Here is a 26568-nt window from a genome sequence, read left to right as displayed (position 1 = left end):
CAGACATTTGGCTTATCTCTTCCCTTTAGCTATTGTAAATAATACTAATTTATGATCATAGGCATAAGAATATCTGCTCAACTCCAGCTTTTTAACTCTAGGGGTGAAATTACTGAATCATATCGCAATTCTATATTTCATTGTCAAACAATACTTTTTATTTATCCTTTGAAGTTTTCATATGCTGATACATTGTATTTCAGAAGGGAGCTATACTCACCATTACTCTGCCAAGGCATCCTACCCACACTTATCTCCTCCCAGCTCCCATACTGTCCCCGCCGTGTCACCCTCCCAAGTTCATGTCCTCCTCTTACTGTTGTTATTATTAACAACCCCTGACTCAAATCAGTACATCCACACATGGGTGTGAGGTCGTCGGCTAGAGCACCCTACCGGCACCTACCGGCACCCACTCCCCCAAAGTAGAGTGACTCTTCATCCATCAGCAGCCATCCACTGCTAATAGCTTCTCTTGCACGGATGAAATCTTGGGGCCCCTCCTCCATTCCTGATGGAGTTTTGACCAGCTAGATCTTGTGCAGGATCTACAGTAGATAACCACAGGTGCTGAAAATGGATGTGTGCAGTGATGATGTCATATCCAGAAATTAGCATTTCACAGCAGCTCTCCTCCTCATCTATTAGCTCTTAACGTTCTTTCCACCCACTCTTCCACACTGTTCCCAGAGCCCTGAATGGAGCAGGTTAGTATAGATGATTCATCCACAGCCGAGTGCTCAGAGCTACTACTACATGGTACTTTGACCAAATGAGTCTCTGCATTAACCACTATGCTGTTTATATTTATTACATATGTAAGTACATAAATGTGTATGTATAAGCATACATGGGCCTGTGAGTATTTGTGTATGTATGCCACAGCACATGCATGAAGGTCAGAAAAACATCAAATGTCAGCCCCCATCTTTCAGCTTGTTAGAGATAGTGTCTCTTATCTTACTGGCTGGCCCACGGGCTTCCTAGGATCTCATGTCTCCCTTCCTGTCTTGCAGAGAAACACATGGATTGCAGGTGTGTGCTGCTACATGCAGCTCTGGTGATCCCAGCTCACCGAGTTTTGAAGGGCTGTCACACTTTCTTCCACAGTGGCTATACTATCTTATTGGCATGACCCACAATTACCCGTGCCATCTCCTTTAGGATAAAGCTGCCAATGTGTCCTATGGGGAGGTGATGTCTAGGGGACTGGGGACTCAGTATTTGGGTATAGTCATTTAGGAATGGCTTGGGTATGTCCCCTTGAGGAGTCACATAGTGGAAGCTTGGTCAACAATGTTTCATTGTTGGGAAATGATAGGAAACTGTTGTGAAATAACTGGATCATGGGATCATATAGTTCTTATGGGACCCTGCTTCATTCCTGTGATCTCAAGAGAGAGCCTGGGCTCCCTTTCTATTGGCCTTCTTCCTCACCCTGGGCTTTCCCCCTCTCACCCTTGCTCTTAGCATGACGTCATTCACCATGAGGCTCTCACCAGAGGATGAGTAGATGAGGTTCTGATCTTGGACTTGTAGCCTCCAGACCTGTGAGCTAAATGAACCTCCTTTCCTCGTCAAGCGCCCAGCCTCAGTAAGCCTCTAAAATACCAACAGAGAGTGGATTAGGATAGCAGGTTTCCATGCTTTCATATATGACTGCCTACATGGTGACCATAGCCCCAAGACCTTGATTCGCCTATGTTATCCTGGTACTTGGCATATTAGTCTGGCACCAGAAGAGGGGGAAGAAATAAATGATTGATGTTACTAAACCTGACAGAGTAAAGATGTGCAGATGTGAGAGTGCCTGCCTCGTTTAGGCCTCTAGTGCATGTGTTTACCAAGCAATTAGGGAAGATCAGGGACATGATGTCCCTGGAAGCCAGAACCTTACTCTTTCTGGCAATTTACAATCCGTTGAAGCTTTGCCACGAAGCCTGAGGCACTGCAAGCTCACAGGCCCTGACATTCCTCTCCAGTCCTGGAAAAGAGAGGTGTATAGGCTAGGGTACCATAGGAAAGCTGCCTGGTGCCACCCCAGTCCTATCTCCCTGGGATCTTTCTTCCTAACCAAGAACCAGGAATAGGGGAGGCCCAACACAAGAAAATATGGAGAGCACAGAATTCTCTGGGTCAGGTTTCTGCAGCATCTATGTCTAAAGGGTGACTAGACGATGCTCAGCATCCCTCCTTCTGTTGCCTTAGCTGGAGGCAGCCATCACCCCCAGAGTGATAACACTTGGGACTTGGCAGAAATGCTCCATAACTGATGGTTCCTGGCTAGGGCTGTGATGTTTTAGGGCAGGTGGACATGTGTCGATAGATCCGTCTTCGCATCAGAGAGATGTTCTCCAGGTAAGAAACCACAACACCTTGGCCTGGAACTGGAGATGGAGTCAGTAGTTCCCAAGATGCCGGAACTTTAAAAGAAAGATGTGGATTGGTGGAAAGACCACCTTTACCAGTGAGTCCTTAAGGTGTTCTGTGTACTAGTCAGCGTTCTCCTGAGAAACAGAACTGTGGAACAAGCCAGTTCTTTATGATACATTTTCTTCAAAGGAGAGGCATTAATGAAATTAGCTCATATAATTACAGTGGCTGGCGAGCACAGTCTGCAGCGTGAGATGGTAGACTCGGGACTCAGGGGGCCCAGTGCAGGATGGCGCTACTCCAGGCTACAGCCCTGTAGGCAAAGAGCCAGGCTAGAACCAGCACTTGAGGATGAAAGCACCTACTCTTGCACTCTAACCACTAAGCTCGGGCTTAATGTGCCAATTAAAGAAGCCTGTAATGGTGAAAGCACAGAAAGGAGATTTGCTGTATGTACATCACCAAGAATAGCTAAAGGTGTCCAGTGACTCCAAGTCTGTCTTCCAGGCAGTAACAGGACTTTTAGGTTTAAATAAAGGATGGGCAGGGGCAAGGACCAGGAGGTATATAAATGAAACTGTCCTGGTCAAGATGTGTGCCTGTCAATCATGGTCACAGCGTGGGTTCTGCCAAGTGGTCTGATATGAAGTTATTATCATTACTAATGTCATATGAGGGGGCAATCTAATTCTGACAAGATGATCTATTCCAGGGTGGAGCATCACTATCATAGATAATTGTCCTAATCTGAGCATCACTATCATAGATAATTGTCCTAATCTGGGCTGGTGTGAAGGGGTTCTGTCCTGGGAGGCTTTGTTTTCTCCTGGAATCCAAGGTGACTTGTGGGTTGAGGGCAATGACTTATTTCTGTACCTTCATTCTTGGAGAATGTTGAGTTTAGGGTAACTGGAAGAGCGGGGACAGTTAGGGAATTATGTTAAACACTTGCTCTTTGTCTTAGGGTTTTGATTTCTGCGAAGAGACACCACAACTACAGCAACTCTTACAAAGGATAACATTTCATTTCATTGAGACTGGCTTACAATTTCTGAGGTTCAGTCTATTATCATCATGGCAGGAAGCATGGCAGCGTTCAGGCAGGCATGGTGCTGAAGAAGGAGCTGACAGTTCCACATCTTGAGCCATAGGCAGCCAGGAGGGGACTCTCATTCCACATTGGGTAGAGCCTCAGCACTAAAGTCCTCAAAGGCCACTCCCACAGTGATATACTTCTTCCAACAAGGCCACACCTCCTCATAGTGCCACTCCCATGGGCCACACATATTCAAACCACCACACTCTTTGTACCCCAAACTTGTGTTACAATAGTTAGACAAGTGTTGCTGCACCAGTATACCTGTATAGCTGTGGATGCCTGTGTGCAGGTATGACTTAAAAATTCTCTGCAGCTAATAGATAGCATTCTTTTACTTACTGAATACGAAGGATGAGAAATGAAAATAAGATAAAAGTCTCATGCTCCTTTTAAAAATGATTTATAAAAAGTGCATGTGTGTGCAGGTGCGTGCCTGTATGAGTTTATGTACACCGTGTGCATGAAGGTGCCTAGGGAGGCCAGAAGAGGGTGTTGGATCCCGTGGTGAGTGACATTTGTGAGTCAGCTGCTGTGGGTGCTGGGAACTGAGCCCTAGTCCTCGCAAGAGCAATAAGTGCTCTCCCCTTTAGCTATCTCTCCATCCCTAGGATTCATGCTGCCTGTCTACAGATCAAATGATCAAAAGTGAAAGAACCAAATAGAAAGAATTTAAATTAAAGCACAAGTTATACCCACATAAATCATACTAGAACTCGGGTTTTCATGTGGCCTGTCTGTTCATTGAGAAGTTCAGTTCACACAGTCTAGAATCAATTCCTCACGGTGATGAGATTTCACCTTAAAAAGCTAGCTCTTCATCAACAGTCCTAATCTTCTCTTATCTAATACATACAAGCCATTATGAAATCCATTTGTATTTCTGGCTTCAGAAATTAAATTGTAAGTATGAAGCAAAGTATACATTAAATTAGGGATTATCACTTGCAGCACTCTATGTGAGCTGGGTGCTGCTGGGCCATTTTAATTAAGAATTCCTTCTCGATAACAATAAAAGCAAATGAATAACATTAAGTCAACATTGAGACAGTTGTGTGTGTGTGTGGGAGAGTGGCAGGGGCTGAGATACCCAGCCATATTAAACGTGGACAGAGTTCACATGTGCATTTAAAAGGCACATCTTCAGCAACTGGAAGGAAGGCCTGGGACGTGAATAGAGAGCCATTTGGGACTCCAAGAGCTGCCTGGGTAGGGGTTGGGAGGAAGTCCTTCTTTTTTCCCCCAGTTAGAGGACAAGGAAGGCCAGTAAGGAGTTCAGAGCTTTAAATAAGAAGTTTTCTGAGTGTTGACTTTGGAAGGGAATCTGCTGATTCAGTCAGCAGTGCTTCTGGCCCCTCAGTCCCACCATTTAGTGAACACGTACTCTGTGCCAGGTACATATGTGTGGCTTTTTATTCTAAATGCCCAGGAGATGAATAGTGCCACTGTCTACTGGTGAGGAAATACACAGAAATAAAATAGCTTGCATGCTTAGATGATGACAGAGTGTGGGTGGCCATCCAATAGACCTGACTCTGACATATTCATTCACACTCAGGGTGTCCTGTGCACCTAACTTTCTACCCCAGAGGACTGAATCTGTATACTTTCGATGCTATGCAGTAAAATCAATGGGATACAGTCAGAAGCTCCAGCACGAGATTCGTTTTTTTCGAAACACGGTAATTAATATTTTATGTGCATGTGTATACATGTACGTATACATCTGGTTATTTCCAGATGGGGTAAAGCTCCGTTGCCCAGTCTGGCTTCAAACTGTGCAGATCTCTGATGCTCTTCCTGGCTCATCCTCTTCAGTAGCTGGGACCACAGGCAAGCTAGCTTAGTGAGGTATTTTGTGGTTTTCTTTTTGTTTGTTTTTCCAGAAAAAAATAATTAACTTCTTTAAGTACTTTAAGAAGTAATTTAACTGCTAGCTGGACAAGTTTTTTTCTTTCTTTTTTATTACTTCTTTTCTTTTGTGAGATTATAATATAATTACATCATTTCTTCATTCCCCTTCCTCCCTCCAAACCCTCCCATCTACCCACCCCTTCTTGCTCTCTTTCAAATTCATGGCCTATTTTTTTTTAATTGTTGCTACACACACACACACACACAGACAGACACTACACACACACACACACGAGCATGCACACATGCAAGCATGCCCACACACACACACACAGACACTACACACACACACACAGACACGAGCATGCACACACACACACACATGCACACACACACACACACACACATGCACACACACACACATGCACACACACACACACACAGACATGAGCATGCGCACACACACACACACACACACAGACATGAGCATGCGCACACACACACACACACACACACATATATCCTAAATACAATCCGCTCAGTCTGTATGATGTCACCTGCATGTGTTTTTAGAGCTGACCTGTTGGGAAGAGCACACCAATTGATTAGTTATCCAAAACCAAATGGCCAGGGAGGTTGAGTGATCTGTATTGTCCCCCTTGGATTTTTATCTTTAAGATAGGAGAGAGAGAGAGAGAGAGAGAATCCTTGAAAGTTTTCTGTATTTTCCATGTGTGCCATAGGTCAACTACAGAAAGACTAATTTTCTACATATCTGACAGGGCTCTGCATTCCCCATACAGGAGAGGGCTCCTCAGCATCTGCGGCACCTTCTCTGAGGCAGTGTGATCGATATACTTCCTGCTATTTTCTATGCTTTAGGTATTAAAATTGATGCCCCTGAAGCCAGTGTGTGATTGAACTGTGTATGCATACTGACTTTTGTTGGCAATATGGAGAAGGGGTTTCATGACAGAGCCCCAGGATATTTTATATTCAAACATCCTCATTGGACACAATCTTGTTTGGCCATCTTGGCTGCCGGTCATCTGGTTTCTTCTTCTTCTCTTTGCTGTCCCCATCCTGCGTTACAGGCTAACTGACATGCCAGTGTTGAGAACCTTAAATCATGCTAACTTGAAACTTGCAGGAGATGCTCCTGTTGTAAGGCTCCATTTGCTTGAAGTGGGTATTATAAATTACTATAAACTATTAAATAACTATAAGGCTGACCATGGTGGCATGTGGTTGTAGTCTCAGACATCTATAAAGCTGCTCCAATGATCACAGGACGGACTGGGTCTAATTGCCAAGGAACAGTGTATAAGCAGGACATTTAGGAGGTAGAAGCAGAGGCACAAGGATTTCTATGAGTTCAACAGAAGCCTGTTCTCCATAGTGAGTTCCAGGACAGCTCAGGCTACATAGCAGGCACTGCTTCTGAAAGACAAGGGGAAAACCAAACAAAAGAGTGATAACTTGAGTCTAGGAGGTGACAAAGCCTGGGTAACAAAGCCCAGCTCAAGAAAAACACAACAGTTCTGACCTGACATCAAATCAGGAAAACACAGTCGCTTAAAACCTACTGCCTCCAGCCCTTCCTGCCTTGTGTGGTATGGTATGGTGTGGTGTGTGTGTGTGTGTGTGTGTGTGTGTGTGTGTGTGTGTGTGTGTAGTGTCTGACTGTGTGTGGTGTGTGTATGGCATGTGTATGTGTTCCTATCAGGAGAAGTAAGTATCTTTCCTGTGTAGTTTTACTCAGATTTGGTGGGGAATAAAGAGTGAAGAATCAAAGCCATGAGAAGCCAGGCTGTGCCCAAGCACATTCTGAGCATAGGGACATGCTCACAGAAATCGGAGCCTCTCCAAGTCACTGCCACTCCACTTGGAGACAAACTCCCAGAATACACTCTGAGGTCACTCTCCCTTTCTCTTTAAAGCCACCAAGTCATAATGAGCTTATTAAGGGGTAGGTTATTTCCCCCTTTGCTATTTCTGGTAGTTGCTCAGAGGCAAGAGTGATATTTTTGTGCCCTTCATCAGGTCAAAAGATTTGAACCAACTCCTAATCTCTTCTGATCTTTACCTTCTTAATAAACAGTCATTTTGAAGCTGGAGAGGGCGCTTAGGGGTGAAGTGCACCCATTGTTCCTGCAGAGAACACGAGTCTGTGTCCCTGCACACGGCAGGCAGGTCACAACTGACTGTAACGCCAACACTAAGGGATCTGACACCTCTCTGACCTCCTCACACACACACACCCTACCACAAACTGGACATGTGCAGGAACGTGCCTAAAGGAGAAATCTACATCACATTGCAGAAGAAAGTCCATGCCAGCTCCTTAAAATAGCCAGAATAGTAATTCCTTCTTATACATAAACAATAAGTAGCAATCACTAGAGGTATCTGAGAACACAGAATTGTAAAATCTAAATAAAAAGAATACTGAACCTCAGGGGAAAGAAGTCATCCAAGGAACAGAAAAGCAACAATAGTAATAAACGCTTAGCATGTGAACCACAGCCAATCATAACAATAACTTGCTTTACTGAATGCGGACTCTCGAGCAGGTCCTGTTTTAAATGTTGTACATGTATTGATTTATTAACTGAAACAAGAGCCTAATTGTTACACTCAAACTGTAGAGGAAGAAATGAGTCCCAGAGAGGCTAAGCAAAATATCCAAGGTCCTGGAACTTAAAAGAAGATGGTGGTTTCACTCCAGGCTTACCTAGCACCACAGCCTTTGTTTTAAAGTCCTTTTTTCCATAATGCCTTCAACTATTAATTTTTGGTGTATGTGTCTGTCTCTGTGTGTGTGAGTGTTTGTGTGTGTGTGTGTGTGTGTGCGCGCGCGCGTGCGCGCGTGTGCACATACACATGTGTAGACCAAGGTAGAAGTCTGATGTTGTGCTGTTCCTCAGGTCCTGTCCGTCTCAGTTTTGGTTTTTGTCTTACAATGGTCTGGAGCTTGCTGCTGTGAAGGCCCCACGGAATCCACACATCTCTGTTGTCCCAGAGATGAGCTTACAAGTTTCAACATTCAGGTTTCAGTGATAAAATGCAAGTCCTTGTGCTTGCTCAGCAAACACTTTACCATTATAGCCATCTCCCCAGTCCTCCAGATTCTTACTGCCTTTAGGGTACTTCCATGTTGCCATTAATATCTATCCTTAGGGACCCATCAAAGCCTCAAGTTCTCTTATAATAAGATCACTGAGGTCCATCCTGACTCGCTGGGGAAGAGGAAGTACTTGAACTTGGTTCCCAACTACATGTCTGTTGAGGATAATTGTACTATAATGCTGAAATCAGGCTCAGGATGTGAAGATGTCTAGGAACCCTGTTCTGTAAATAGTGTGGCAACACTAACACTGACCATATCCACATCCATCATGAACAGACGTAATCTCCAGCATCAAGTGATATGTCTAAAACAACTTCCTCTAGAGGCGAGAATGCTGCCTATGTTGTTGAGCCAATCCGACACACTGAAACTTGTGGAAGGTTTGTATAACTAATTTTCATTGCAAAATGATCTAGACAAACTGGTCGTCTAGACAATTGTAGACCGGCTAAGTGAAGCTGAAATTTGACGGCTCAACTGAAATAATTCCCTGGAATTTTTGCAAATCTTAACAATTACTTTGAAATGCCTGCCACAAAGATGTAATAAGACTTGCTCTGTTCTAATGAAACGAGAAACTAAGACAATTACTCAGTTATTTCAACTCATTTGCATTTTTTTCCTGACATCTGGCCATGGGAGAGTCTTGAGTGAAATGTTTAAGAAACGGGGGCAAAGATGTATTTGCATACATGAGCATCTTGCAGGAACGTGGGAGATAGCTGTTCACTCGGAAGGAGCTATCCTCCCCATCCTCCACCCCACCCCCACCCGGCAGTGGTGCATTTGCATCAGTCCGGGCTCCTAGGACAACAAGCATCCGGCCTCCTGCTTACTTCCTAGCACGTAACCCATGTGTTTGATTTTTCATCCTCCACCAGGAAGTAGAGACTTTATCACTCTCTAAGACAATTTCAAAGAAAAAGCTGAAAATGGGGCTTACGTCAGGAAGAATTATCACAAAGTTCGACAGGAAATAGAGCGGAGTGTGTCCGAAAGAAGGGTGCTAAGAGCAGGGGCCAGCCGAGTGTCCTCAAGAATCAGTTCTCAAATCAGGCGGCAGCCCACTCTTCATTCCAGCGCTCAGGAGGCTGAAGCTGAGGGATCACACATTTCAGGCCAGAGGAAGCTTTATAGGGCTAAGGCTGAGGCTCTGGGTGGGACTCTGTCACAAACAAATGCACAGAGAATAGTATAAGACAAAGTGTTCCAAACAGAAAATGAAGCTAATAAACTGCTTCAAGAAAATCAATGCTTTCAAGAAAAGTTCAACTCTTTAAGGTTTCAAAACTAACAAAAATAAATAAACAAATAAATAAAAAAGGAAGAACCGAGGGAGAAAGAAAAGAAACAAGTTTCCATGGAGAAGCAAATTTTCTTTCTTTTTCTTTTTTCCTTCCAGACAGTGTTACTATGTAGCTCTTGCTGGTCTAAACTACGCAGTCCCGGGTGGGTGGGACCCTCACCTACAGAGTTCTTCCTACCTGTGCTTTCCAGGTGCTGGGGTTAAAGAAATGTGCCAACACACCAGGCTTTTAACTGGTTTACTATCTTTTATCTCTTTAATCTCTATGTCTTTTATGGAATTACTTTTGAATCTGATGAATAAAATTATGTTAAGACAGGGAAATTCTGAAACACTAAAAATGTTCTCTCCAAACCACAGCTTCAGTATTTGACTGTATCCAAAACCAGAGATGAAACTATCTGACATTTACGGAGAAAATGGGCATTTGCTCTGCACAGGCTCTGAAACAAGTCTTCTAGAAATACAGCCTTTAACTCTCAGTAAAAGCAATATATAGTATGTCTCTATTACAGTAAACAAGTACATTTTATTTGCTTTTAGAAAACTTATAAACCACTTTTTCAGAGAGAGGGCGCAACTGTTAAGAGCACAGACTGCTGTTGCAGAGACCAGAGTTCAGTTCCCCACACCAACATCTGGTGGCTCACAGTTGACTGTTCTCCAGCTCCAGGCTGGAGCCCTCTCCCAGCATCCACAGGCACCTGCACTCAGGCACACACACACACACACACACACACACACACACACACACACACACACACAGTGAAAGATAAATCTTACAGTTGCATGTAAACTGGATGACAGCAGCCTGAGATGGCCAGCACAGCTATTAGGAAAATGACTCGCATCAGGAAACCACATTTTAAAAGTCAGAAAAACTTCCAAGATGCAAGATAAACAGTCACTACAGGATCATATTGTGAGGACACCACAGAAAAAGAAAAAGGAAAGGAATAAAGAGATGGGGAGAGAAAAAGAAGACATTTCCTGAAAATAATTCAGAGACCACAAAGACTAATTGGATGTATAATGATTTGAAACCACCACATGTGACCAGAAGTCTTGTCCCACTGGAAATGCAAACTAGCCTTGTAGAACACTAATAAAGAAGGTGACGTGTGACAAACAGTGAAGGCCTCATAAATCTCATGTACTGACTTGAGAGGGGCTTGCTGGAGAAAGCAAAGTCACCTCAGACTCTCCAGGAGTCAGCAGAAATACTTAAAATATGCATAAACATATACACACGCTCACCTTTATTTATATAAATATACCGATTATTAAATGAATTTATTAAATATATAAAGCATTTGTACCTTATATACTATTTCCTTGCTTACAAAATCATAGCTACAATCTACTTCATGTTAGAGCACTGATATGATGCACAGGAAAAACAAATATTATGATTATGAATTAAAGATCTTGATGTAGAACATTTCTTAAATCAATGGAAGATCATTTGCTGAGAAAAAAAGACTTAATTTCCTTTTATAAATAGCTGTGGATTAGACAACAACAATGGCTAACTCTGCTATTGCTGTGCATTTAGAGCCAAGATGATGACTGTATTGAAAAAGAGGGACGAGAAAATCAATAGATTATGGCTTCAATGGAGCTCACAGCAGTGCTGATTAAAGAGCACAAATGGATTGCATAATAGTAAAATAACTATAAACTGGGTATGGATTTAAGCCTATGTTAAGGCCATTCTTAACTGCATTGTGTCTTTAGAAAACATGCATTGAAATTACAACAGCAAATTAAATCTATTCGACCGCAAAATTTAATACATAAGAAATTGCGTTTCTTTTAATGATCTGGAAGAGGGAGTAAATAGCATGTTAATGAAATTTTCAGATGCTACTAAATTAGAAGGTGTTACAGACAACAGTGTGGACAGGACCTTAATACAAATGGACCTTATAAAGTCAGAGAAGAGCCAAGGGTGGCCCCCCAAAGGGCAATTAGAGCTTAACAAAGGTACATTTCAAGTTAAAAAAAATTAAAGGTAAAAGGTTGGGTAAATTTCAACATGAGAAAGAAAAGTACAAAAGAAGCAGAGAGAGAGTTCAATATGTAAGCAGGATGCTCTGATCGTGTGAGCTGCTCTCTACATCGTGCAGGGTCTACATCTATCTACATCTAGCTACGTCTATCTACGTCGGCAGGGTCCTAGCCCAGGTTGTGAGCAGTGCTAATTCCTTTCAGAGGACCTATGTTGCTTACTTATGTACTTTTTTTTTTTTTTTGAGACAGGGTTTCTCTGTATAGCCCTGGAACTCACTTTGTAGACCAAGCTAGATTCGAACTCAGAAATCCGCCTGCCTCTGCCTCCCAAGTGCTGGGATTAAAGGTGTGCACCACCACACCCTGCTACTTATGTACTTTTTGGGGAGCAAGTGAAATGAGAAAACAAAACAAAACAAACCCCCACAGAGATCAGACTTACCGTTAAGACATAAATGCAGATGAAAGAGAAAGAGAGTGATATTGGTAAAAAGTTGTAGGTTCGCATATAGGAACATACTCTTTACAGAAGTCTAGGAGTCTGTCCCTGAACCACTACAGTGAGAAACTGTTGTATTCACGTTGTGAAACCCACTGCCTGAGTGGATATAACTGCCAGTCCCTTTGCTGTTATAAAGCTTAGTTGGTGAACTTAATTTTAATTACTGACACCAAAAAAAAAAAAAAAAAAAAAAAAGCTTAAAGTCTCTTAGAAAAATCCTGAAGGCAGGAAACATATGGATTTTTTTCTTGATTATACACAAAAGCCTTTGGGGATACACACAAATTGCTCCTTTATCTGTTTCAATCTTTCCCTTTGGGAAATGCTGTGACCTTTTAATATAGTTCTTCATGTTGTAGTGACCCCCAACTATAAAATTATTTTTGTTGCTACTTCATAACTGTAATTTTGCTACTGTTATGAATGATAATGTAAATCCCTGTGTTTTCTGGCGGTCTTAGGCGACCCCTGTGAAGGGTTGTTCAACGACCCCAAATGAGCGGCGACTCACAAGTTGAGAACCAATGTGCTAAACTCAGCGCTTTACTGGGCCTTCCTAGAAGTACATTTCCTCCAACATATGGTGCAATAGAAAGGAATGGGCTACAAGATCAGGGAGGCTGGAATTTACTCAGAACTCATCCTGACTCATGAGCTATGTGATACCGAGCAAATTGGGAAGTATCATTTGAGCCTGCACTTCCTCTTGTATGGATTAAATATATTCAACAATTCATGTATTTGTGAAGTATTTAGTGGTTTGCCTAACCCAATTAATGAAGGTGCATTGTTCATTTCCATCCCTCTCTGGTCTCTAATCGCTAAAGATGGAACTAATTGAATCATAAACCCAACTGTAACTCATTTTCTTTTCCTCATTAAATATATGAGTGCTTTCAAATATTACCTTGAGCCAGTTAGGGTAGGAACAGGGCATAGACACAAGAGATATTCATGGATCTGGCCTTTAAGGTTCATGAAGAACAGGAAATGACAGGCATGCAAATTATTAAATGATTCTGCTATGAGTAAAACCCAAGTATGAAGAGTCATGAGAACCCATGGGGAGGGAAGGATTACCAACCCACAGAAGAGTGGGAAAGGCCTTGGGGAAGCAACGGCTTTAGCTGGTACTTAAAGGCAGGTTCTAGAAGGGAAACAGAACAGAGAGCAGTAGCCCACAGTTCAGTTTGAAGCTCAAGATAGCAGACAATTTGGGGGCAGGAAAATTTGGGCTAGAGGATTAAAGGCTTTGAATGTAAAGGTTTTGTACTTGATGAACTGAGGTGTCCAAAACATTTTTTCAAAGCTTTTTGAGGTGTTTGTTTTTGAGACAACATCTCATGGTGAGGCTCAAGCTGAGTTCAAACTTATGATCCCCAAATGCTGGAGTCGCAAGCATGTACCCCTATGCCCCTTTGGGGTTTTGAAATAATTATTATTTAATTATTTTTAATTATATCTATGTGTGTCCGTGTCCGTGCACACATTTGTAGATATCCAGAGAGGACAGGGATGTCAGGTGTCCTGGAGCTGAAGTTACAGATGGCTGTGAGCTGCCAGGTGTGGAAGTTGGGAATTGAACTCAGCTCGTCTGGAAGAGCAGTACATGTGCTTAACCACTGACTCACCTTGCTAGCCCCTGAGATGATTCTTCTATCAAATACGTTGGCCGTTTCTTCCACACACGTTCCTCCATCACTAAGTGTGAATGTTATTCGGGTCTTCATTTGAGCTGCTACGATGCCGAATGGGCAGATGACTGAGGGGGATCCAGCAGTACACCCTGGGAAACCCCATCAGCACCAGTGTTTCAACCCTCGTGGCTCAACTTCCCGCTCCTAGAGCGACTCATTACGCTGTGTTGTCACCAGCTCAAATCTCTGTCTGATTTATAAAACCATGCTGAGAACTCTGTCGAAGGTCTAGATGAAAAAGAGCTACACCACCCTTCCCGATTCCTGCGGGAAACCACAAGAACTCATATCTTTTATGAGATTATCCGTTTCTTACCGTCACTTCTACCTTGAAGTAAGGCAAGGGGAGCCCGGATGTGGCGTGATGCTGGAGGGCTGTGGCAAACTTGGTTTTAGATCTTGTCTTTGAAGGGGCAGGCATGGGCCTCCATCATCCCTCGTCACCACTAGGTTGTCAAGTCCCCCAAAGTGGGCATCTCCTTAAGGATACGGATGGGACTACATTCCACGTGTTCTAATGTCTAGCAAAGGACTTTCTTCACCCACTCATTCCAGCTGTGACATTGTCCCCAGACAGTATCAGCTATGAGCTCCCTCCACTTAGAGAGCACCCTTAGACACTATAGTAGCAATCACGACCCTCTCAGGGGACTTCGACTACTTTTATGTGTAGTTTCATGACTGTAGAATTTTCCAGAGAGTACATGTGTGTGGTGTTGTATTAATCACAGAGGCAAAATGAGAATTCACGCCTTTTTACTTAAACCAGACATTCAGGAGGTTTTCCAAAAGAAAGAGAAAGAGAGAGGGGAGGTACTTTACTGAATTTTAAAGAGGTTTGGGCAATGGTTTTTGTTGTTGTTGTTGTTGTTTTGGTTTTTCCAATTTGTTTTTGGGTTTTGAGATAAGGTCCCACTCTGTGGCCTAGGCTGGCTGCACCTCACAACAGCTGTCTTGCCTTAGTATCTGAGATGTTGAGGTTACAGTGGTGAACCACTACACCTGACTTGGTTTCATCACAATCCATTATATAGGACTGAAAGATGGTGCCAGAGATAAAAGTGCTTGCTACCAGCCGTGTGGTGGAAGGGCAGAGCATCTCCGGTGAGCTGTCTTCTGACAGTGATGTAGGCTTCAGTTACGATTTTAAGGAAATGACTATACTTACCACAGAGGATGTTTGGTTGTGCACCTTAGTTTCCTAGGAACTCACAGCTATACAGCACTGGCCTCTATAGATGAGTTGGGTAATTCTTAGCTGTGACGCTGTGGTCCAGACTTCGAAGATTCCAGAACTAAGATGACTGGAAAGAGTGTCCCAGGTACCAGCCTGTGGGGCAGATGTTGTCACTTTAGGGGAGAAAGGACTCCTTTCTTCCTTTCAAGTTACCTGCTAGTTCTTCTACTGTTAGCTGGTGGCATTTCCAGGATTTCCATTAAAGAAAAGTTTAGGGGAGACAAGTCCATTGAATAAGGGGTTACATTGTTGTTAAGTTGTATTTAAGCATCACTTTGAAAAGTTTTTTTTTTTTTTTTGTAACTTAGAATGCATGCTTACTTTGGAAGGTGTTCTTGGCTATAAGAGGGTGCTAAGGACTTCTAAGCCACCCCACTGCTGAGAGTACATCTATTTTTAGTGTGGAAGTCTTTGAAGTAAAGGTTTGATAGTTTCGACAAGGACTTTTTGTTAGTGTTGTTTACACTCGCAAATCTATACTCTGCCCAACTTGGATTAACTAAAAAAACAAGCTTGCAAAAAGATTTTTTCCCCCCTAAGTTTGAAAAAGTTGAGTATTAGGAGTAAACACAATATAGACTCTATCAGCTCTGATGTCTAAAGACATCACTATATGTACAAGGAGACAAGCAGTTTGTTTTTAAAAACAAAAAACAAAAAACTCAAAAGTTGAAGCAGTGAGACTAGAGAGGTGGCCCAGTGGTTAAGAGCACTTGCTGCTCTTGCAATGGACACTGGTTCAATTCCCACCACCCACATGGTGGCTCCCACACACATATAACTGCAGTTCCAATGGCTCTCACACTCTCTTTTGACCTCCATAGGCACCAGGTGTGCATATGGTGCACATACATACACACAGGGGAAACAGACACACATTAAAACGATGACACACATTAAAACGATGATACACTAGCAAGAGTTTGCTGAAAGGACCCTGATATAGCTGTCTCTTGTGAGACTAGGCCGGGGCCTAGCAAACACATAAGTGGATGCTCACAGTCAGCTATTGGATGGATCACAGGGCTCCCAATGGAGGAGCTAGAGAAAGTAACCAAGGAGCTAAAGAGATCTGCAACCCTGTAGGTACAACAACATTATGAACTAACCAGTACCCCGGAGCTCTTGACTCTAGCTGCATATGTATCGAAAGATGGCCTAGTCAGCCATCACTGGAAAGAGAGGCCCATTGGACATGCAAACTTTATATGCCCCAGTTCAGGGGAACGCCAGGGCCAAAAAGTGGGAGTGGGTGGGTAGGGGTTTGGGGGGGTAGGGTATGGGGGACTTTTGGGATAGCATTGGAAATGTAATTGAGGAAAATACCTAATAAAAATATTTAATAAAAAAAGTAAGTCTTAAGAAGAAGTTGAGGCAAGCCTACGTTTAGCACAGAGTCACAGCCGTGGCCCCCACAATAGAGCATAAGGTATCGCAGTGAGGACCTTGCAACATAATGGGAAGACAGGAGGCCGTCTGTGAGGTGCTCCTTCAAATACGTTTTTGAAAGTACTTTGTAGAGTTTATTGCTCCTGTTGGCTACTCTCTGAGCCTAATTATAGAAGGAAAATAGAATGAAGGAAGGAGAGATAGTATAAGCTAAAAATATCAGAAGCTGCAGGCTTCCAGTACAAAGCAAGGTATGGATGGCTGCTGACTGGCAAGCTCGAACCAGTGGCTAACACCTGATTTTGGTGAGCAGGAAACTGAGGGCTGCCTGTTAAGTGTCCCACATGACAACTGAGAGGAGCAACAGCAAAGCCAGGCTCTCTGACTCCTCAGCCAGGGTCAGGACACAATCGGATGTCTTTAAAGCTAAGATGACTGCAGTCTCATGTTCATATCGCGCTCAAGAGCCCATCGCCCATTTTTTTTTTTTGAGTAGATAGCTTTTTTTTTTTTTTAAACAATTGTTTGATCACCTACAAAAGAATTTTTTTTAAAGCGGGATAGTTTTCATCAACCTTCTCAGTTACCAAAATGCAATTTACTAATCCCAAATCCTCAGTCCTTGTAATCACAGACCAGAAAGTGGTTTCTTTTTTCATTAGTGTATATTTACCCGTCCTTTCCCATTCATATATTAAATATATATGAATGGTTTTCAAAATTTCTATTTCTCTTTGGGCTTCTTTTTTGATTTCCGTTTCTTGTTTCATCTCTGCCTGTTTTTCCTCTCCTGACTTCAAAACTCAGCAGGAAGCCAGTTTCCTCTCCACAGATTTCTATTTCTGTCAATGACACCATCGTTCTTCCAGTCACCCAGGTCTCAAATCTTGGCATCACCGCTTTCTTCTTTCCCAACCGAATGGGTCACAAATTTCTGTGGCCTCTTTCTGAAACATGTCTCTCAATTCCAATTTCCTTTTTAAAAATGATCCCAAACTGTACCCTCTAACTCTGGCCTTCACGATTCCATCTGTAACCTGGTAGTGACAATATCTACCACTTATCCTGTTTCCATCCCTAAGCAACTCTCTAAATCACTACTAAAATGGATGGGGAGGAAAGAGAATACGGCTTAACATCTTCAGGCTGGTAAGCCTCCTGCTCCAAATATAAAGCCAGGCACTAAAACACGAATATCCATTTTGCACGATTTCAACTTTCCTTAATTCTCCACGTGTGTGCATGTGAAATCCTAATTCAGAAACTGTGTCCCCTACTTTTGCAACCTCTCCTCTTTTTCCACTCCATCTCCATCCTCCCCGATCAATTTCTTTTCTTCCCAAAGCCAGGTGACACGTTTTGTTCACACTTGTCATGGACTCTGTCTCCTCGAAGGGAAATCGCGGGCACTTCATCTTAAAAGTCACCAACCAGAAGAGCAGGCCTTGACTCCTCCTCAGAATCTCGAAGTACTTGTTGATGGTCCCACTGAGGCACCCGCGACCCTGACATTGTCTTCCCTGCTGTCCCCTTCCCAGCCAAGTGCATTCAGTCTCACCGGGGTGTGGGGGGGGGGGCGTGCAGCAACCGGGCTCTCCGCGACCCCGAGCCTCCCTTCTGGGCACCGAGCCGGGCGTGCCCGGAGGCTGGCGGGCCGGCGGTTCCAGGCTCGGAGGTAGGTGGTGCTGTTGCCGCGACGTCTTCCTCATTGGCGCCGCGCTGAGAGGCGGAATGTTCAACTCCTGACTCCGGCGGAAGCGTGGGAGCCGCGCGGGCCGCCGTCCCCGACCCCCGCCGCCGCTCGCGCCCGATCCGGGAGCCAGGTAAGGGCTGTGGGGGACCCGAGAGGCGGGAGGGAGCTCCGCTGGAGGATCACGGGACCGGGGCCTGCGGGGCCGGGGCAGCGCGACTGCGGGAGGCCGGGGCTCGGCGGGCGGCTGTCCTCGGCTCGCCCACGGTGCCCTGGAGCCCCGTGGTCCCCGAGCCCGCAGACCCCGAGCCCGCAGTCCCTGAGCCCGCAGTCCCTTGCCGCTGGGCCGAGGAAGGCTTGGGCATGTCCGGGCCGGTCCAGCGGGGCACTCGGTGCCCGGAAGAGTCCGGCCTGGCACAGCTCGCGGCGATCCCCGGGAACCTGCGGCGGCTGCCCTTCCCGAGCACCCTTGCCTTTCGTGGGAGCACACGCGGGTGTCGCAGGCGCGGGGATCTACACCAGGGTGGGCACTGGGTGACCCGGGCCGCAGCCACGCCTCGCCCCGCGCGTGACAGATCTCGGAAAAAACTTTAATTCTAAACTGCCCAGATGACATTGGAACTGCCTGAAAAAAAAAAAAATAAAAAACAATGTCATTGTTGGGTTGCTGAAAATGTATGTTTCTCATGCGCCTGGAGATCCTGCATAAGCACTGTTTATGGAGAACATAATTACTATTTTTGCTAGTTTCGTTAATAATGAAAGCACACCATTTGGTGGCCCGTTCCAGCGATTTCACAATAAGCAGCCTTCATTAATAATGCGTGTGAGAACCGTCTTCCAGAATGGATTGAGGACATCTGAGTTCGGATGGTTGTTAATGTGGGTTCCTGTTTTACCCCTGAAGTGGTTGTAGCGAATCTTCTGGTCTTCTTGACTATAGATGAAACCAACTGCCAGCATTTAGTGGATCCAAACGTACCAAAATATTTAACGATAAAAATAAACAAATGATTCAAGACCAGAGTTCTTTGTCGTCGGCCTGTCTCTACTCTGAAATTTCATTCTTTTTTTGATCTTAAAAAAAAAGTGACGGCTGCATTTTAATTATGGTTTTGATCATTTGTAGAGTCTTTGTTTTAGATTTCTGCTACAATAGTGAGAGATTTGGGAGATTGTAAATGAACATGAATTTAGCTTGTTTGGAAAGAGAGAATTAAGAGAGAAAAATGGTATTTGGAGCACTGTTTATTTTAGTCTTTTACAATGTAATTTTGACAAAAATTTGGGGGGATTTTTTTTTAAACTGTAGAATGTGCAAGTCAAAAATTTAAGTGGGAAACGTTTTGTTGTCTTAGAAAGCAAGTAGCTGACTAATCTTTTAAAAGTTTTTTTTTGTTGTTTGTTTGTTTTGTTTTGTTTTAGGGGGATACATAAGAACACATTAAGAAAAATAATAACCAAATATTAAGCACACAGATTTAGATCTAAAAATGGATGGTCAAAGATCTTGGGAACTGAGGGACCTTCTTGCCAAATAAGGAAACTTGGCAGGCTGCACTGTGTATTTTAAGTTAGGGCAGAGTGAGTGCTATTGGCAATACATTGGCTCAGTGCCTATCTGGGCTCTGCAGTGAAACTGAGTCTGATAGGCCTGCGGAATTATAGGCAGGAGTTATGAAGGGTGTGGAGTGAATCGCTGGATCATCAGAGGAGACACTGGAGAAGTTACAGGGACGTTTTGTAAAAGAGGTCAGATAAAACTCTGAGTGTGTGTGCCCAGCAGAAGCAGACTACACAGTGGGTCTCAGAACTTGACACAGCCAGGCAAGAGTCAGTGAGTTCTGTTAAGCTGAGGAAAGGAGTTTGTGGTAACACAGGACTGTCAGAACCAGAAAGCCTCTGTGCCCTGAGATATTGAGAATAGACGTTTGGATCATTTGTTTTCCATTTTATTCTACCCAGGACAGATGGGACAAGGTGGGGGACTGTTTGATCTAAACATAATAGCAACACCTGAGACACCTTCCGTCTTACTGTGGGCAAGTTTAGGCTACTTCCTTTGTGGCTATTGACCCTGGTCTATACTACACATAAACTAGTATAGTTCCAGCACTAAACAAAAGGTTCTTACCTGTGCAGGGAGGAGAGCCATCAACCCCAGAGCCTCATGGCTGGTCAGATAATACGGGGCCTTTGTCTCAGACCCTCCGAGAGACAGCTGAGCATTGAGTGACAGGAGTTAAATAATCCCAGCATAGTAAGAGACTGAGAACAGGGAGCCATACATTTGATACCTAACCCCATTGGCACCATTGCCAATAGAAAATTAAAGCCTCCAATGTGTGGATAGTAAGCAATCCAGGCGTTATGGTAACAAGAAATGGATTTGTTTAAAGAAAAAGGGGGGAGGGGAGAGATTAGGAGGCAGTAAATGATGAAGTAGAAAAAGAAAAGGTATACCATGGAGAGAGAAAGGAGGTGATCCAAGTTGACTTCCGGTTGTGCTATTTGTAAATTAGGCTTGGCCAACTTTTATAACCTTAAGGGGCAGTACTACCTGCTTCCCCAGGAGGGGTCTATGAGACAGTGTGTGGAAATGCTTAGGCTAGTCCCTGAAGCTCCACCTGCCATGACTGGGTGCAGAGAGGACTTCCCTGCATTTCCCAAGCTGCGTGCTTGCCTCTCCCAGCCAAGACTTGCCTACAGTATTTTGCCTTGTTGCTCTCATACTAAGTATGCACGCTGAGATTAGATGGAGGGGGGGCGGTCCCTAGCCACTCCTCCCTTGAGAATAAGGGTTTCCAAATCAACTCTGTATGTGGCTTTGTAAAACTATGTGTTGGGGAAAAATATGAAAATTAATACACTTAAGTATATAGATGAAGGATTTTGAAGTTAGGGGAACACAGGCAGGCTATGACAAGAAGCCTGGACTAAGATCCCTTGGGACCATTTGTAAGGCTCATCTTGAGTAGCTCCTGTGTTCAGGGTCTGCCACTCTTTTCTGGATCTGTCTGTGGACACCTTAAAAGAGAAGGAACACATTTATCTCTAGGTCATGGAGTAAATATTACTTATTAACCTTTTTCTTACAAGGTACCGTACTGTGAGGGAGAGGGAGTGTGTACCTTAAGGGTCTGCAGATAAGGGGCTGCCCATAAGCACTTCTGGTGTAGGCAAACATATGCTTAAAATTTTTTTTTTCATTTAATCTTAAAAACCCATGTGGACTTTTCGGTCTCTTCTTCTCATTCTTGTCTTACTCAAACCAATATAAACAGACACATTTATTCCTCCAGATCTTAAAGTCAGATGTGTGCTGTAGGACTCACCTTCCTTCCCTGCAGTGCTGTCTACTGCACACATGGGAGTAAGCCCTCGGGATGATGGGATTGGTCCTGTTAGGCACCCCCCCCCCAGTCTGATGAAGAGGTCATGTGATTCTATTTTGCTAGAGAATTAGAGCATCATCCCAAGAGTATGTATAGTCTGTGGTTATCCTTATGGTCAAGAGCTCTTTGCTTCGGGGAGAGGAGAGACGTGTACAAGACAAGTGCTGGAATGTAGACCTCCTTAGCCATGTGAGAAGAATTTCAAGAGGGTGGCCCAAGGACTTTTATTATTTTATTACTATTTCAGAGATATAGATCTTCTCATGTTTACTGCCAGGTGCGTGACTGCATCTCCAGTAAAGGAAGACTGGCAGCCAGCACTTCATGCTCCCCTGGTTAGTCATCATGCTAGAAAGGCTGAAGTGAACCTTCCAGACGCATCCATCCTTTCTTGTCTCGGTGATGCAGGTCTCCGCTCCTCCCCCACCCCCTTCTGTTGAGTACACAGGGATGTGTCATTCACTACGGAGAGGGCAGAATATCTTCTTCTGGGGCTACCAGCCATTCTGTAATTTGTAGCCTCTGATAATTTTGCCTCTCACTCAACACAACATCATACAGGTCTTGCTCTTGGCTAACTTTAATATCCTGGTGTCTGTCTTATCCTTCATCGTCCTTCAGACGACCCAGATCTGACCTGCATGTTTAATCCTTGTAAGGAAGCATTCCTTGTAGGTAACCAGTCTGGGGCTGTCCCTTGTTTCTCAGAAGTCAGGCTGGTTGGGTATTTCCTATTTGGCAAGGACAGTTCTGTGGCAGAGAACTGTGCAGCAGATCACCAGGATGGGTGGGAGGCTGGTTTAGGAAGTAGACATCTTCTTCCCCAGATGTACAGCACCCAGGCACTTGGGCACTCTTCTAGGCAGTCCCTCTTCCTGTTCCCCTTTACTGGATAGAGGTTTCACCTCCCCTCTCTTTTCACAAGAACCCACCCGCCCCATCTCCCGTGGCGCAGGACATGGATGCTCTGAGTCTTGTTTCCTAGTTGGGTACTATTTGAGCACAGGCTCATTCCACACGGTATCGCTCCACCAACCACTTCCAGGTTCCTACTTCTTTTACTTCTGCTAACAGTATTTCTGGCAAGGAAGCCTGCCAAGGAGGTTGATTTTCATTTATTGGAATATTAGTGGATGAATAAAAATGTTTCATTTAACTAGCTTGTTTTTTATTTTAACCTTTGCTCTGGCTAGAGAGTCATACTACTTATATGGTAAAGCACAGATAGAGTCGGGAATCGTCTGTTCTCCTTTAGACTCCTATTTAAAGTTGGATTTTTCTCAGATGCCACGCTGGAAGAAGTCCCATATTCTGGGCCCAAGCTATCTTATGTCAGGTCTGCTTTTCTGAGAGCAATTTTGAAGGAAATAGCAACACGGACACAGTTTTAGTTAGTTTTATTCATAAACTTAGTCTTGTGGCTTTTGTCACTAATGACAATTGTGGCTTTTTGTCCTTTTTAAAAAGAAGGACACAGAGCAGTCTGTTCAGGAATTGTCTCTTTAAATCTCTGATCCTGATTATGAAGAAATACATCAAACCGAAGTTTTTCCTATTCTTTAAAAAAAAAACAAAGCAAAATAAAACAAAACTCAGAATTCTTTTTTTAAAAATGCATGGCCTAATTCCAAACAGTAAAGCGGATAAGAGGTTTTGATTCTTTTATTTACTGAGCTGTGTGAAGAAATACACCTCAGAGCAAGGTTTGTTAGAGGGTGAGGATGCTTTTGAGAAGTCATCTTTAAGTTTCTTTATTATGTGTGTACAATGCATGGCGCTCAGGGGACAGCCCATGGGAGTCAGTTCTCACCCGCCATGTGACTTCCTGGGTCAGTCTTAGACTTGGCAAGTTCTTTTACCTGCCCCCCCATCTTTCTGGCTCCCAGATTCTTTCTTCTTGTCTCCCTTCCTTGTGTATGTGTGGTATGTGTGTGTGTGTGTATGTGTTATCTGTGTACATGTGTGTATGTGTGGTATATGTGTATGTATGTGTATATGTGGTATATGTGTATGTGTGTGTACAGGTGGTATATGTGTATGTGTGTATATGTGTGGTATATGTGTATGTGTGTGTATGTGTGTGTATGTGTAGTATATGTGTATGTGTGGTATATGTGTATGTGGGCATGGGCAAGTACATGCAGAGCTCAGAGGGTTCTCTCACTGAATCTGAAGACTGACTGGCCAGTGAGCTCCCAGCATCCACTTGTCTCTGCCCCCCAGGGCCACCACCTCACGTGTTGGGATTACAGGTATGCATTGCCATGCATGACTTTTACATACATGCCTGGGATTTGAACTCAGGTTCTCCTGTTTGCACAGCAAGCAATCTTACCCACTGAGCCCTCTCTTCAGCCTGAGAAATCTGTTTGAAAGTTTATCTTGATCATAATGACACAAATTTGTTTTTCTTCTTATGTTGTGCCAGAATTAAACCTATAGCTACGTTTGTGAAGACAAAAGGAAAGTATAAATTATGGAAGGAAAAAGAGGAAGTATGTAAGTCAGAAATATCCAAGAGAGAAAAAACCCAGAGAAATTCCAAAATCCTTATTTGTAAAGTTAATTTATAAAAAAACCAAACTGTTCTCATTATGCTGTGGAGGCATTCAATAAAGCAGGTTAGAGTTCTCTTGAGTTAGGTGCCCTTGTGTAATGAGCAGAGAATATCAGGAAGAAGACAGTGGTCCTGTGGAAGGCGGACTCTCTGGGACACTACCAAAGCAAGTGCTATGACTGAATAAATACATCCTAGAAATTCTAGTGTCTAAAAAGTGCAAAAGGAAAATAATGTCTTTTAGTAACTTAAATAGGACTCATCTCTATGAAAAACATTTTGAAAGGGAAAAAACTTATAACTATAGCTAGACATGCTGGTGTCTATCTTTGACTTTAGCCCTTGGGAAGCTGAGGCAGGGGGATCACAAGTTCAAGGCTAGCCTGGACAACCTGGCAAGGCCTTATCTCAGAAATAAATAAGTAATCCTCACAAGTGAGATAGATCTCGCAAAATGACCCAGCCCCCCAATAGAGAGAAAACAAAAGGGAGAGAAGAAATTAAGACACATAACGCAGATGAAAAGGACTTAGGAGTCAGTCAAGGGGTCATTTATTTGTTAATGTTTGTGTAGTAAAAGTGATTGAAATAGAAAAGAAAGCAATTTTGAAAATGGGGAAACACACCTGATTGTGAGGGCTGAACTCTTTGGCTAAGCAAGGGCTCAGAGTCAAGATGGCGGCAGGTAGAAAGCCATACTTTCCACCTGTTATGTGCAAATTCCTTGCGGGACTCTAGGGGAGGCCTTTCGACACCTTCTCTGCTTCCCTGGGCAGGGCAGGCCTTGGGGGAGACTGGGAAGTCCGAGTTGCCCGGGACCTGGTCCTCCGCCCGAGCTCAGACAGCTTGCTTGTACTTTGGATCTGCTACTCTCTTGCTAAAGGTGCTACAATCTGTGCTTAGAAGTAAGGCTTTCCAGTGACGTCGGGTCAAACCCTGCACATGTGACCACTTTGGGGCTATCAAACGGAAGTGACTTTCAACTTCTTATTTATGAGGTTAGACATGTAGTAATTGGAGGAAAAGTGATTGATTGTTTCCAGAGAGGTGGAAGCAGAATTCAGCTCAGTCTCACCGAATTTAACAGTTTTGCCGTCTAGATATTAGCAGTTCAAGCAGTCCTGTTGCTGCTGTTGTTGTTATTTTAAATCTCTGTGACAGAAATCAAGTAGGACATACAGACAGGTGACTTGAAATCAATACCAATTTGAAAAAGCAAAGAGCCAAATAAAGACCCATGAGTTAAGTAGTGATCCTAGCCCCCTTTTTGAGAAGATGAAAAACTTTTAAAAATAAAAAAAAATGCTCCATTTAATGTCTTTCTGCCTGTATATAGCTTTTATAATTAATGATATTATATATGCTCTTATCAGTTCAGTTCATAGTTAAACTTATTCTTGTACTTCTAATTTAGGGACATTTTAAAATGTTTTGGCTACTGCCCAAATAAGCTGATGATTGCGTTGAGCCAACTTGCTATTGTTCCAATCTGTGACCCCCTTATGTTTTGTTTTCTGTGATATTCCTGTTCTGAGTCCACCTGCAGTGTTGTGTGATTGCCTGTATTGTGTAAAAGCCTGTCTTCAAACACAGTGGGTTTAAAACATTGGATGTGATCTTTGTAAGCAGATGTGTATAGATGGCTCTGTGTTTTATAGACAGCTCCACTGGTCTAGACAGCAGAGATACTTCTGAAAAGCTGGGGTATAATCTGATCAGGTCTTGATGCTGTACGCGATCAGCATCTTGCCCTAGATGCTCCGAAACAACTCATGCTTCATCCTTCTACTCTTAAGTTGATCTTCTTTAAATAGTGACTTAAAGTGAAAAGGAAAACAATTTACATATATAGTCTGATTGATAGATATATATATACACACACATACATATATATACATTCATACATACATATACATGTATGCATATCCATGAGCAAACATACATGCATGTGTGCATATAAATACATATGCATGTATGTGTGTGTGTGTGTGTGTGTGTGTGTATGGGGGGATAGGAAGCTAAACCAAATTTTTCAACTGAAGTATATGATGGCCTTGCTAAGCTTACTGGAGTTAAAACCTGTACTGAGGCACACTGAAATTGTTCATCTCTTTGGAAAGGATACAGTTTTTTACATTGTCATTAAAATGCCCCAGTAACTACTTAGTTCATTCCTATAGAATCAGTTCCCAATGACAAGGTATATTGCAACACGGGTAACTGATCTGGAAGCATGTGCCTTGTTGCCCATCATCACGGGTGGTGGTCACGGCCAAGTTACTGGCCGGTCAGTTCAGATTAATATTTATTGATCTCATCTTCCTCTGTT

At 43.4% G+C, this 26568-nt stretch overlaps 1 protein-coding gene across 2 annotated transcripts in view; it reads left to right on the top strand.

The window, feature by feature from the left end:
• The first annotated feature begins 18276 nt into the window (after positions 1-18276).
• The window catches only part of Map3k20 (mitogen-activated protein kinase kinase kinase 20), a 158924-nt gene continuing 150632 nt past the window's right edge, over positions 18277-26568 (top strand). Inside the window, exon 1 of one of the 2 annotated variants that reach the window (XM_021151301.3) lies at positions 18277-18420. The gene's annotated coding sequence lies outside the window, so the exon portion shown is untranslated. The remainder of the gene's footprint in view (positions 18421-26568) is intronic. The other variant, XM_021151312.3, reaches the window with a different exon arrangement.

Source organism: Mus caroli, unplaced genomic scaffold (genome assembly GCF_978045245.1).
Source record: "Mus caroli unplaced genomic scaffold, Mus_caroli_1 scaffold_2, whole genome shotgun sequence".
Classification (NCBI taxonomy): Eukaryota; Metazoa; Chordata; class Mammalia; order Rodentia; family Muridae; genus Mus; species Mus caroli.
This window is presented reverse-complemented; position numbering and strand designations above follow the sequence as displayed.